We start from the raw sequence: 10,048 nt of genomic DNA, 5'->3' as shown, positions 1-10,048 counted from the left end.
TAGTGTCAGGATCAGTTTTGAACTGCAGGGCAATAAACAGTAAACAGGACAAGTTTATAGAAATATCTGGGCATCCTTCAATGCTTTTGTTTGAAACAAGATGTTTTGATAAAGTATTTGGTAATACAAGAAAAGCACCCCACTGAAACAACCCCTAAATTCGTTATCTCTTCAAGACGTTGACCTAGAACAAATCTCATATTCATGTTCAAGTAATTAGCTTAAATGTTGCCCAAGATTGTGATATACACAGAAAAAATAGTTGACTTTAGGTCATCCTGGTTCTGAAACATTCAGAGAGTGTGGAAAACTTTAGATATTTAGGGAGGAATTGGACTGATGCTGGGTAGAGCCTTCAGAGCAGAGATGAGAGCATAAACTGGAGCCTTGGAGAAAGACCTACTTATTTCTGCCATGCTTAGATTCATCCCCAGAGGCAATTCCCAGCACCTGCCAGGAAAGGAAAGGTTGCTTAGCCTCCACCCTTTTGAGAGACACAAGTAAGGACGATGAAATTCTGTTGCAAGCATCAGCAAGCACCAGCACGGCGAGCTTTTCTGACAGGCGAGTAGGAGAGCTGAAGTAGGTAGTTGCATGGGAAATGTGTGCTTGGATGGATAACATTGTTACAGCACCCGCGGATGGGCTGTGAGAAACAGCATTTGCAGATAATTGTGAGGAGTACAGGTGGAAGACTCCACATACCAAGTGTTTTGGAGAACAGAAGGCTGATGGGGGTTCAACTTTTTTCTTAAGTACAGAATTCCTGTGGACCTTTGGACATGGGACTGATTTTACCTCTTTGGAGTAAAAATGAACCATTTACTTCCAAAATGCATCCCAGCTGCTTATTTGCCAGACCTGCTTCCTGAAGGAAGTTTGGCTAACTGTTTTCCCCCTAGAGCTCTTGCTGTGGCCCAGTCCTAAAGCTGCTGTTGAGCATAAGGTCTCGGCTCTCTGCTGCTGTTCTGAACCACTGCCGCTTTCTGAGAAATTACTATTTCTGCTCTCCCCGACATCACAAATCATTCTCTTAAACAGAAACTGAGTCAGCACACACATCCTGCAGTCGTGCAGGGGTAACTTCTTGCCCTGGAGTAGAATGGCCATCTCAAATTTTGTCTTTTCCTTCCCTCTCCTCCTCACTGTTACAGTCCCTCGTGACACCAGCAACAGGAGAGGCCCTCCCAAGGACATGTCTGCAGGGAACACGTCTGTTGGAATGGTACAAGAAGGTCCAGCACACAGCTCTCCTCCTGGCCACTGCTGTAACTGAGCGCTGATGCTGCAAGGGAGAGAAAAGGGGTTTGGTCCTCTCCCAAATATTGGCATTTTTCCCAAGAGACTCAATAGCAGCAAACAGATTCTGCTCAGTCTGGGTACGGTCCTGTACTGTACCAATGGCACACGCTGGCCAGACTGAGTCTATATAGCAACTCAGACAAAGTCTGCATATCACTAAGGATGCTTAGATCACTGAAGATGTATACAGTTCAGTAGGGACTTTAGAATGAGTATTTCTATTAAAGCAATTCTGTCTCTGTGAGTCTGCTTACAGTTCCTTTCAATGAGTGGCTGTAGAAATTGATCTGGAGGATTGTCTACACAGAAGATTTGTTGAAAAAGAACTAGAGGGGAGCTTGAGGAATAATGCCATTTTCTTATTCCAGTTTCATTTCCTCCTTTGGTGTCAAAAGAAAGCACCTATGAATCATTGTCATGGCAGAAGCTGCTGCAATGAGATTTTGGAGCTGTCTGCCCAGAACAGCAGTAAACCAACATGGCAACAATCTAGGGTGCAATATATCCCATTAAATTCAAGTTAGCCCACAAAGCTTTCATCCCGGTACTCTTAGCAACTTGCTCTCTTTCAGAAATGTCCGTGGTTGATGGAAGCTCCCTGGGTCTGGCATGCACGTTCTGGGATTTCTCCCACACTGCAAGGCAAGAGATAGTCCAGCGAAGCAGAAAACGTAATTTGCTTTGCTTAAAACCACCTGCTCCCAGCTGATTTTCTTTTTTTTTTTTTTTTCCTGAGAAGATTTTATTTGGGGAGAAGGATATGAAGAAGGGAGGAGGGGGAGAATGAAAGGCAAATGACTGGCATTTCAGGAGACCTGAACATTAAAGACAACAGTGATCTTCTTATGCATGCAAGACTTTACAGAACCATCGGTGTTTCTCAACATGCCACTACCAATTAAGGGCAGAGCTATAAGCTCTGTACTTTGCAGTGCTATGCAGAGAGTAGGAGAATACCACCTCGACGGCTGCTGCAAGAAAATGTAGCTACTGAAATAGATCTAAAGGGAAAATATTAAATGGTTGGGTTGATTATTTATATCAGGGTCTCACTGGTTAGGATAAAAACATCTTCCATTCTAAAGGTCAGGAAATGCCATCCAGCCTTAAATCATCCCTGTTATACTAGATAGAATATGCACATACTAGGATACCAGCTGATTACATCACCTTGCAGTATGTTTTTCTGTGGGCTCAGGAAGTGTTCAGAGACCAAATAAGCAAACTGATGGATGTCGAGGCAAGGTGCAAGGCAAGAAGGAGCATCCCGTCAAGGAGTTTCTATTCCTATGTGTTCCCCAGATTTGTCATGAAATATTAGACAGCAAAGTTAGTCCAAGACTCCAGAAGTCTCACTGCCAAATGATTGAGCCTTTGTGATTTTTTTTGCTATAGTTAAGAATTTAGATGTGGGGAACTTTTTTTTTTTTTTTTAATTTCTTCCTTGATTCTAGAGAGCACCAACTACTGAAAGCAATCGTCTAGAGGAAAAATATTGATTTCCCCCCTGTTCTTCATTCTGTTTGAACTCTACAACTTCCCTAATTCCGCCAGGGAACAATTCTCCTCCCTGCAGAGCTACACTCAGTTTCAAAATTGACTTGAAAACAAAAAAACAAAAATCTGCCTTTCTTTTTCTTGTGTTCTAAAAGTTCTGACAAGGGCCTTTCTCCGGAGAGCCATCTTCTTCAATCTCTTTGTGTTTACTGTCACCTGCCAGCATTTTGTTCTGCGTTAAGGAGACAGCAAGGTATCTATGCTGCCTCCTTTTTGTGGCTTCTTCTACCCACAGGCCACCTTCCTACTAGATGTATCTGAATCTGGTCTTCAGCCTGATCCCTATTGATTGCTCTGATTACTTGTCTACATCCAGAACATTCATGTTATTTCGTGGATGGGTCTCTTTAATTGCCTGTATTTTTCTCTGCCTTTCTCTTTACTTTCTTTTTCAGTTTGTTCTGCATTTGGGAAAGATTAGAGGCCGTGACTGTGTGTGCAGCATCACACAGGAGCCTTCGCTAGTGAGATACTCACTATTAATCTATAGTAGGAATCCCTTATTTCTGCCGGAGTTCTGTATTAAATTACATGGATACTTAATTAGACAGACTTAATTTGATTTTAAATATCCACATGACTTGTGCAATATTATTCAGTCTCATGTAACTTCCCTCTACCTATGATATACTCAGTCTGATGATGGTAGTGACACACATACACACAGGGAAAAGATGTCTCTGTGTCATGCTAAGCATCATGTCAGTGCTATTTTATGAAATATTTTGAAAACCTCAGACAGTAGGCGTTTCACTGAAATAAAAAGCAGTATCAAAATATTGGCTCGTTTCCTCACCTATTATAGCTATACACGAGTCATGCTTCCTCACTCAGCCTGGGGCCAGGATGCTGTTTGGAGCATGTACCCGGGTATCAGATCCTATCTATAGCATACCTTTACGAGGCCAGAGACCAATGTTTAGCTGCCACTGGCCTGAAAGCTGGGTTCCTTCTCTCTGTCTCCACAGTAATTCACTTTCCCGTACTCTGGCTTCATAGGGACTCAGACAGAGAGTTTGCTTCTTCTACAGCACATTATGGATGAAAGACCTAACACAAAGGTTTCAGAACAATTTTTTCTAGTCAGCAGAATATATAAAAATCTGGGTTAAGAACATGCATGATTTTCACCACTTTTATTTCATGACGTGTTTTTTTCTGGTGCAATAATACACTTCCATGATTGCACTCAGTCATGACTTTCCCTCTGGAACATGGTGTATGTTGACTCTTTCCCAGTCAGCTTTTTTGCCCAATGTCAGATGGATATTCAGTTTCTAAAAAGCTGGTGGTGTTCTCCTTGCTGTTAACGCAACTTGCTTGCTTTGTCAAAAATCCTACTCTGACAGTGATGCCCTTATGTTTGGTTGTATAAGAATTTTCTTCTTTCCTAGGGATGACCTGGGCAGAACTGTTTTCTTTCAAGGCAGGCATCATCCTTTGCATGAACACATCACAAGTTCTGATAGAAAGCATTCAGTAAATTTGAGAAACCACAAGTAGCAAGACAACTTGTTCTACTACAACAGCCTTTTGCACAGAAATATTCCAACTTTAGCAGGTCCCAGCTGTAGAAATAATGGACATAATTCCCCAGAGAATCCATGTGGTCAGTGATTTCTTGCGTTCACTCTGACAACAGTCTGAATCATTTCTCTCCTTATTAGCTCTGCTTCTAAACCTAGAGGACACCATGTCACTGAATAACCTCTGAGCCCACATCCCACATTCTCTTTGAAGTTGTTGTTAAAGAAGATATCCATCTACTAAAATCTATTTGAAGGGAAAAATCCTGTCACTGCCTCATAGCAGGAGTCTAAAGCTTAGTTTTGTGGCCTCCACAGACAGAGAACATGCACCAGTACTCAATTTTGCATTTAAGAAATGTTTATATGAGACATGTCACAAAGCTAGGAGTTTTCAGCTGAAGAGTTTTTAGTACCTGTTTAACTTGTAGCAGGCTTAGTCATGTACTATTTTAAGATTTTTCTGCTTTGGAAAATCTCATTTCAGTGTTAAAATATTAGTGGTGCTGCAGTGTTATTTCCATGGCGCCCTGCTTAGCTCCGGGTCACTTATATTTTGTCAATCAGTCCTACAGTGTTAGTTATTTATCTATCACTTAATAACCATGCTGCAGAGAATAATTTATCTGGCATAGCATGGTAATTTGTACTATAATTTCACCCCCGCTGCTGCAGACTTGCATTCTGTTACAGCAATGATTGAGGAAAATTAAGATTCCTAGGTCATACTTTGGGCTCTATGTTTTCTGCCTTTTATAATTTCATTTCACTTCATCATCTTTGATTGAAGAAAGGGTTCATCTAGGAATATGAGAAGTGGCAAAAATCACCATGTTCTTCAGCCCACTAGAACACAGTTCATGAAGATACAGGGAAGGGGACTGTGCAGTTTTGAAATTGACTCAGGAGACTCATACGCCACCAAAGTTGAACCCATTGTAAAGGCTCTGCAGACAAGCTCAAACTAGGTTTTTTATTTCTTACTTCTCTTAGAAATGTAAATAAAACATATATGTAACACTGATGCACCCTTTCCCCCAAAGTCTAGCCAGTGTTAATGCCAGTCAGGTATAAAATCCAACCTTATCAGACACTCATCTGTGCTAATTTAGGAGCCATTTATCGCAATTAAGTTTGAAACAAGAAAAGGGAGTAAATATAAAGAAAGTAAAGAAGGCTGAAAGAGAAGGTAAAAAATGTTACTCATAGAATTGGTTTTACTCAGCCTCTTCTACAGAGCACAATAAACATACGTTATTTTTTTGAAACCATGAATTTTAATATAATGATTAGATGGTGGAACTTTTTGCAGTTCAAGTGGCCAGCTGTCACAGAAATACTCTATTTCAGGTACTCACTTTCAGACTGAGGAAAAGGTGGGGACTATAACATGCATTGGGCAATGGATTTTATCCATTGCCTGCTATTAAGTACTACCATTTTGGCTGTTCTTTCTGTGGAACAGAGAAACTTTCACTTTCAAATTGTCTCCAGATATTGCATCCTTCAAGAATGGTGTTAGAGATGGTCAGTTTTTGATACAAGCAAAATTGATTGATGCCTGCTAAAATGAGGGTCTAGTCAGACTTCTAAGTGTTAAGGAAATAGAAATAGTAACAGAATCAGCAATATCATTTTTATGGAGATTAATTCAATTGTGACCCCTCCTCCAAGAGATTCAGGGGACTTGCTACAGACCTACTTCTGCATGCCTAGCCTTTTTTTTTATTTATTTGTTTTTAGGTGGCATTATTTTTTCTGCAGAAGAGCTTCTACAGAAATTGCAGAACAGCCAGTGAGTGTCACCTGCTTATCCAGTGTTGACATCGAGTTGCTCTTTTCTCTGTTTTTTGAGTAAGATGTTCCTGTGTTTGCTGTTTTATTTACTTCAGCTCTGCTTCTGTATTGCAGAACAACCTAGTAAGGAAAGGCTATTCTCATCATCAATCATTTCTTTCTGAACTGCACTTTATCTCCATAGCACACTAAGCCTGGTTAATGGGTACTACAATCTGGTACCTCAATTCTAATTCTCAGAAGTTACTTATATAGGACTAGGGAATTCAGCTTGGACCCGTACTTCTTTGTTTAACAAGGAACCCAAGAGGTAGATATCTGCTAACAAATACAGATATGGTGAGCCTACAGTCTGAATGATGGTTTTGTTATTTGCAAGTAATAAATAACATTGTGCTGGTAAACCAGCTGACTATCTTTTTTCATTATCACAATCTCACAGCCTATCTAGAAACAGTTCTGAGCACATATTGGTGAGCTGTCTACACAATAAATGAATTCATGAAAAATATTAGGTAGAAGAGGGACTCAGGAGAAACTGCTGTGTGGATACCAATAGATACAATTTCTTAGAGATTAGTTGACTCCATGGTATTTTGGACTTTTAGTTTATGTTTTACCTCAACCGTTAGTGAAGGAGGAAATATTCATGAAACATGACAGCATCTGGAAATAAGCAGGGCAGCAAGAATTCATTACTGCTGTTTCTCCATCTTCAGAAATGCTGATAAAATCCAAAAATCAAACCATCAGTCTGAGGAGAACCACAATCAACCATCTTGATTGTGGTGTGGTTCCCCATCTTGGTTTATTTGTAGGTAGCTTCTTGCTTGCTGAACTCTCGTACATGGCTTTGAGGATAATTTATTGGAAAACATTAATTCTCAGTACAGTCTCTTGCTGCGTCTTTCTGTTACTTCCCTTTCAAGGATGACTTCCTCCCCCCCACCTCCCTGGTCTTATTTTGCAGGTGTTCCTTCCATTCTAGCTCATACTCTAGCAGGTGGCTAGTCAACTTCGGCATGATTTTGAGTAATTGAGCTCAAGCTCTGCTTTGGCAGGGAATCAAGCCTTACAAGTTTACATCTACATTTTATGGGTTTTTGTACATTTAGCCTCTCCAGGTGGTGGGTGATAAACATTCACCCTTCCCCTGCTGCTAATCTCCACAGAAAATGCAGGCAAGCCTTCCTAATGGTCTTTTAAAAACAATGAAGATTAAAAAAAATTTAAATGGTCCATTATTAAAAAAAAAATGTTGACTGCATTATTATAGTGTGTGGATTAAGGTGCTATAAAATATGCCATTTGGCAGATCTTCCTCTCGTTGCCTGTGCTGACTTTGGGTGCAGATAGTATCAAAAGTTTACGAAAATTGCCTTTGACCACTTTTGGAGGGAAAGATTGGTGACAAACAGAACTGGCTGTAGAAAACTTCTGGAAGTCTGCATCATTTCCAGGATTTGACAAGATGGGCAGAAGGACAGGTGGAGCAGTTTGCCCATTAAAGTTTTGTTTTCAGAGCTCACCTTTATGTGGTAAGAGTATGATCAGGAGAAATGCCACCCTAGTTCAGGTCTAAGTCCATCCACATGGGATGTTTTGGAAAGCTGGGACTTTGCACCTAAGTCCTGGCCCATCATCTGTTGAGGACTGCTAGGTTTCAGGCTAGCTTTAAGTCAGCCAAAAATCTTGTATGTAGCCACATGTCTTTTTAAGACCTTTTCTGAAATTTGAGAGCAGGTGAAGCCCTCCATGTAAATACAGTCCCAAATAGATACTGGCATACTGCAAGAAATATTTTAAATGCAGAACATTTTAGATATCAAGATAGATATGAAAACTAAATCTTTGTATCTGCCTTGTGCTAGCTTTACATTGATGTAACAGCAGATTTTAATCTTAGAGACATATCCATCAGCATATTGCAGTGATATGGAAACTAGTCATAATGGAACAAATTGCCACAGCTGACCAAGTCCTTGGAGTACAGTAAATCCTGGAGGGGTTGTTCTCTTTATACTAACACCAATTTTCACTCTCAGGTGAAGAAAGATTACTCTGCATTTCTATAGCACCGCATAAAGATTTTGGGCACAGAGCCTAGAAGATAATTTAGATACCAGGGCAACTGATAGGAGGGAAGTGAACTCCTCTGCCTTTCTTTTCATTTTTTTAATGTCTTAAATTGCTTTCTAGTAGTGCGGAAGAATCTGAAACCTCATATGGAGTCTCCATCCTTCTCACTCTGCAAGCCAGATGAGACAGTGGAGTGAGCAACCATTTATCACTGGGCAGAGGTCATCTCAGATGAGCCAGGAATGAGAACACTTTCACAGTGTCAACCCATAAGCAAAACTGAGAAAAATACTTGGCAGTTTGCTTCTCTATTGGTACAGGCCACTTTCAGGGGGTCTATTTTTCCCAACTGCTGGTTTTCCGTCATCCCCATGCTCCTGCTGGTTTTTTACTCATTCAGCTTCTCTACCTGGCCCCTTTTCATGCCCTTTTTATCCTCATCCATCTTTGACTGTCTCCCTTATGGATTCCCCTACCAGAAAGAAGGGATTTCTTCAGCAGTGGTTTGTCCATGTACCAGTGTTTTGCACAAAGGATGTGGTTCCTCCCACCACCTTTGCCTCATATACAAGTGTTAGCAACCTCTTTCGATTTGAGAAATCTTTTCAGGTTTGCCTCCTTTCACTTGCATCTGTATGTGCCTATTGTCCTTTGCAAAAGAAAATAATATGACTTCTCATCAATTTTCCTCTTTGTCTGTAGGAACATTTTAACATTGCCCTTTATAAATGCAAATGAAAAGCTGAGATGCTTGGGACTTGACTTCCAGTGCCTGTAAACTGCCTTACCTTGTCTTGGGAACTACTATCATATAAATAGCAATAAAACCAGTGATTCAGAAGCTCAGAGAAAGAGCATTTCCAGAACAGACAGAGAAAGTTAAAGTACTGGTCCTGCTGTTTTTCAGTGTCCTATCGTTACAAGTAGAACGTGCAGTTCTGGCTCTGACTGGCTTACCTGAAAATCAATAGAAGATGTCTGCCTTCTCTAAGCAGCATTTGCTTGCCTTTCTAACTACGGTTGTTCTGACTTTGAAATCTGTAATCTACATTATTCCCTGGCTGCATAATTTCAGGTTAATTATTTGTACATCTGCTTACAAAATCTAATGATTTTAAAAGGTTATTCCTCTCTGTACTTGATCAGTTATTTAGATAATTTGAAAGGTTATGTCACTAGCTGGTTTCTTATCCATTGGTTGTCTTTGAAGATACAGGTTTTACAGTGTTTTTTGTTTAATCTGATCGCTCAGTGGCATTCATAACTGTACTCTAGGATGCAAAGCCCTTCAGCACACCACCAAAGCATCCCACTTAAGCAAGAGTTGCAGGCTAAGGTGTGCGTTCTACAGTGAAATCTGCTCCTCCTGCCTGCAACCCCACCAGACCCCCTCTGGAGCAGCCAGCATGAACTTTGCCCGCTGTCTCATGGATTAAGAGCAAAGAGGCATTCCCAGTTCTGACGTACAGCCTAGAGGAATGCTGTAGTATTAGCAGAAGATATTAACTGCAGTCTCAGAGAAAAAAAAGAAAAAAAAATCTATGTGAGAAACAGTGCTCTTTTGTTATTGTTGTTGGGTTTGTATACTGGACTGGGGGTTTTGCCTGGCTGAACTTCCATGGTGCCCCATTCCACCAGGTCCTGCAGCAAACCTCTGAGAACTGAATGGAGGAAGCAGCTCTGTCCAGGCAGCCTTCTCCAGAAATGCAGGCTTCGCATTTTACAAGGAATGAGCTTTTGGGAGAAAACAGTCCTCTCTTTGTGTTTATTTATATACCAATGGAAGG

The 10,048-nt window shown here is 40.7% G+C and overlaps 1 long non-coding RNA gene across 1 annotated transcript; it reads left to right on the top strand.

Moving 5' to 3' along the window:
* The first annotated feature begins 5,832 nt into the window (after positions 1-5,832).
* On the top strand, positions 5,833-9,029 carry LOC138686075 (uncharacterized). The gene is made up of 3 exons (XR_011325395.1): positions 5,833-6,186; positions 6,902-6,996; positions 8,964-9,029. It is a non-coding gene; the product is annotated as an uncharacterized lncRNA (long non-coding RNA).
* Positions 9,030-10,048: the final 1,019 nt, after the last annotated feature.

Source organism: Haliaeetus albicilla, chromosome 7 (assembly GCF_947461875.1).
Source record: "Haliaeetus albicilla chromosome 7, bHalAlb1.1, whole genome shotgun sequence".
Lineage (NCBI taxonomy): Eukaryota > Metazoa > Chordata > Aves > Accipitriformes > Accipitridae > Haliaeetus > Haliaeetus albicilla.
The sequence above is the reverse complement of the archived record's forward strand: the minus strand, read 5'-3'. Positions and strand labels throughout refer to the sequence as shown.